General features: G+C 44.3%; 1 pseudogene; it reads right to left on the reverse strand.

The window, feature by feature from the left end:
* Positions 1-380: 380 nt before the first annotated feature.
* Positions 381-1,265, reverse strand: LOC147430415 (uncharacterized; annotated as a pseudogene).
* Positions 1,266-3,867: the final 2,602 nt, after the last annotated feature.

Here is a 3,867-nt window from a genome sequence, read left to right on the forward strand (position 1 = left end):
TTCTGTTTTGCAACTGGCTATTAATGTCTTGTCTTTCTGTTTTGCACCTTTGTATGCTCCTAGATGGGTCCAAAATCATCTACCACAAGGGCGCACATTTGCCCAGTTCATTTGCTGATGGAAGGCCCCAATGCGCGCCCTTGTGGCAACCCATTTTAGGGACTTCCAAGCCCTTCAGTAGGCACATCCACTTTGGAAGCCTAGATACAACAAAGTATGCATTTTATTAATTTTAATGCCTGCCAAACCCTTTAGTAGTCATATCAGAAATTATGGTGCTTCTCATACACAATGGAAGCCCAACATATAAGAAATTCAAAACCTTGCAAGTAAGAGAGTCGTAGACACCAAAAAGTAGTTTCATTAAAGAAATTAATGCTTTACATGATATCCGGCTTTTGCTTTAGGATCTTTCGAATTACAATTTTCTGGCACTTGGCCTTTTGGGGTGGCTCCCTGTTAAGTAAAGTGGTTGTGATTTCTTGGGTGTCATTAACCCCTACAGCTTGGTTCATGCCGACATGGGCAATAAGGCGCCTGCGAAAGTTAACACCAAAAGTGGATATTGAAAAATCTTTCTTAACAAGCACTACAAGGTTGGCCGATTGGGCAAGTGTTGTTAAACACAACGCCTTGGAGAGTGAACGGAGAGCAAAAATGTTGTAGCGACCATTGGGAGAGTAGTCGGCATGGACAAACACCACGACACCAGTCGGAAGTGTGCCGAGGTAGTGAGCAAGTGCCGCTTGAGGTCCGAACGGTGTCCTCCCCCCCCCCTGACAGTTGCACCCAGGTGTCAACCTCCACGACATCCTGCAAAACATAGGTTTTCTGAGATATGGCAAAAAATTATGATATAACATTAACAAAATCATTTGTAACAATCAAATGTAAGTGAGCATCTATACCTCTTGTCTACGATCCTCCTCATCAGCATACGGGTGCAAGTAAAGATCCACACTTAACTTCCCCTTTGGATCAAGCAAAACAGGTGTTGCAGCAAGTGGTGGTGAATCCACTCTTGCGCGTTTAGCCAAACACATGGCTTGCACGGCCACAAACTCCTCCTTAGAGACCTTGGCCTGCTTGGCCGCTGCCACCTCGGCTTGTGCGATCGCCACTGTGTCCGCCAAAGTATTCCCCATGGACAGTAGGAGATCATCGTCATGGGAGGTGGTGGTATCAACCTCAAACTTTCCATGGGCATCGAGGATGGCAAAACACTCATTCATGCGAAGCTCAAATGATTTCTCCAGATCGTGCATAAACACAAACTCCTCCCCACCCACCACAATGGAGGAGAAGCGGGTAATCTCTACCTCAGGGATGGCATCCCGAGTGGTGGTTCGTTCTAGCAGTCCCTAGGATGAACCGACAGCTTTAAGTCTTCACACTTCGTAAAAGCAATAGAATGGCCAAAACCCCTCATATCCCTATAGTCCTTGAATTCTTTGTTTGTCTTTTGCAAGGGTTGCTCTCTAAGACTTTCACGGTTCCTTTCATGATCCACACAAACAATAAGGAATTGTACTGTACGCTTCCCATCCCTGCTCCTTATCCTGGCATAAGCTGACCCATTGTCCATTCCCTCTTTGCTATTCCAAGGACCTCACCCAACATAAATTCCACCTTACTGTTAAAAATCCTCTCTTCCAAAACCTTTTTGAGGTCTAATTCCGCCTCTATGTCAGATTGGAGCTTGTAGGCCGGACACTTTGCTTTGGCTTTTGTTGCATCCTTCTTCTTTTCTTTAGAGTCTTCTTGGCCTAGGAATGGTGTTGGACAAAGCAATGGTAGGTTCTGGATGCAGACGCCCACATGTTATAATTGCGGAGAGTTGGGCCACATCAAACCACAATGTGATAAGCCACCAAGGATGGGGGGAGATATGTATCCATTGCCAAGACAGGTGCTACTAGATCCAATGATTATGGCATCAAAATTAAGGGAGATGAAGGAACCAATGGATTAACCCAGGAGGAAAAGGGAAAGACAAAAGTGATAAGTGTAGTCACCTTGGAGAAGGCATCAAAGCTCGAGCATACATTAGTGATGCCTATTGGGAAGAGGACCACAGAGGACAAGGAAGGAGGGTGAATGCATGTTAACCTGTCGCGCTTTTTGTGCTAGTTAGCAGTTTCAAGTTAGCACAACTTCAAAAAGTTGGGCGTCCGGTAAATTTTTTACAAATATTATCAAAATTTGTCGGAGGTTGTACATTTGGATTCCTTGTTTCAAGTGCTTTCTATTGATATATCATATGTCATAGATCTTGGAGATGTAGCTCAAGTTATTGCACTAGTTAGCATATGTCAAAATTGTGCTAGTTAGCATTGTCCGAGACATGAAAAAGCATGACAGGTTAACATGCTTTCACCCAGGAAGAAGTGCTCCAGGTCCTAGTAAGAAGAAGGGAAAGAGCCATGAAGGCGAGGATGTCAAGGCCAAGAGGAAAAGAAGGGCTCATCGAAAGTTTCATGTTTCAGACTTTCCACTAGGGGATGGGCAATTAAGTTATGACTTGAAGGAGGATCTGACGAGCAGGAAAGCCGATGTTACTTTTGGGCAGCTTATAGAGATGGTGCCTAAGCTAAAGCGACAGTGGAAGAGGATGGTTAACCCAATGGAGAAAGAGCTAGAGAGAGGTTCAGTGAAGGTGTTGGCGATGGATGAGCTACTAGACATTTGTCCAATAGTAGATGTGTGGCACAAAAGAAGAAATCTGGGACAAGGTTATGTGGATGGTGGAGCCCACATATGTGTCATAACACACTCATGCGTTGAGAAGATGGATCTTACAGTGACTGGGGTGTCAGGCTTCCTGATCAGATTGGCAAACCATCAAAAAGTAAAATGTTTGGCTGTTGTAAAGAGCTTAGAAGTGGAGGCGTATGATGCAAAGGCGGTGGTTGATTTTCATGTGATGCCAGCGGGGTTGAAAGCATATCCTATTATACTGGGCAGACCAAGGTTACGTGCAGTGGGAGCTGTTCAAGATTGGCAACGTGGTACGATTAGCCTCTATGGAAAGATAGGTGCCAAGAAGCTATATAATATGGACACAAGGAAACAATTGGAGGAGCTTTATGAAGATGAAGATGAGTCTAGTGATGAAGACTATTCCACAGTGACTGATGAGGACAGTGATAGTACTACCAGCTATGATGACGATGCTGATGTTGCATTTCTTTTGATGGACAAAGGAACCCATGAGTGTGGTTTAGCTGCATTTATAAATGAGGTTGAAGATGAAAGTGAAGGGCGTTATGAAGTGATTGAAGGGATGATGCAAACCAAGGTTGAGTTGTCAAAGAAGCAGGAATTAATGACACAAATGATCAGTGGAGACCTCTCAGCTATGGAGAAGGAGATATATTTGCACATGCCAGTCTATGCCAAAGTAATTGACGGTTTTCTTGATGCAAGGTTGATATATGGAATCTCTACATGTTTTCCTTGGGAACCAGGTGGAAGCTTGATTAAGCTTTTGATGCAAGGAATGCCAAGTGTTTTTGTGTGGGATCCAGGTGGAATGAGCATCTACTAGTGTTGTTGCTGTTGAGCATGAATGCTCTAGCAGGCTAGGGGATGGGCAAATTATGTTAGGATTTTTTTGGAGCAATGGATTGCGCATATGTATATACCCATGCATGGTGCATCAAATAAAGGATTGCCCATTTTCCAGAGCCAGGTGCTTACGTGGGGCCCACATGTGTACAAGTAGGACACCATGTACATAGTGCATCGATTTTCACTATCACCAGTACCAGTGTGTTTTTTCTATAATAATGAGGAGTTGCCAGCACGTAAAACTTCTCAAGGAAGCTATCCACGGGCCAAGGACATGAGGTAAGCAGGTGCGTCAGA

Source organism: Adiantum capillus-veneris, chromosome 22, assembly GCF_014529385.1.
Source record: "Adiantum capillus-veneris isolate H3 chromosome 22, ASM1452938v2, whole genome shotgun sequence".
NCBI classification, from domain to species: Eukaryota; Viridiplantae; Streptophyta; class Polypodiopsida; order Polypodiales; family Pteridaceae; genus Adiantum; species Adiantum capillus-veneris.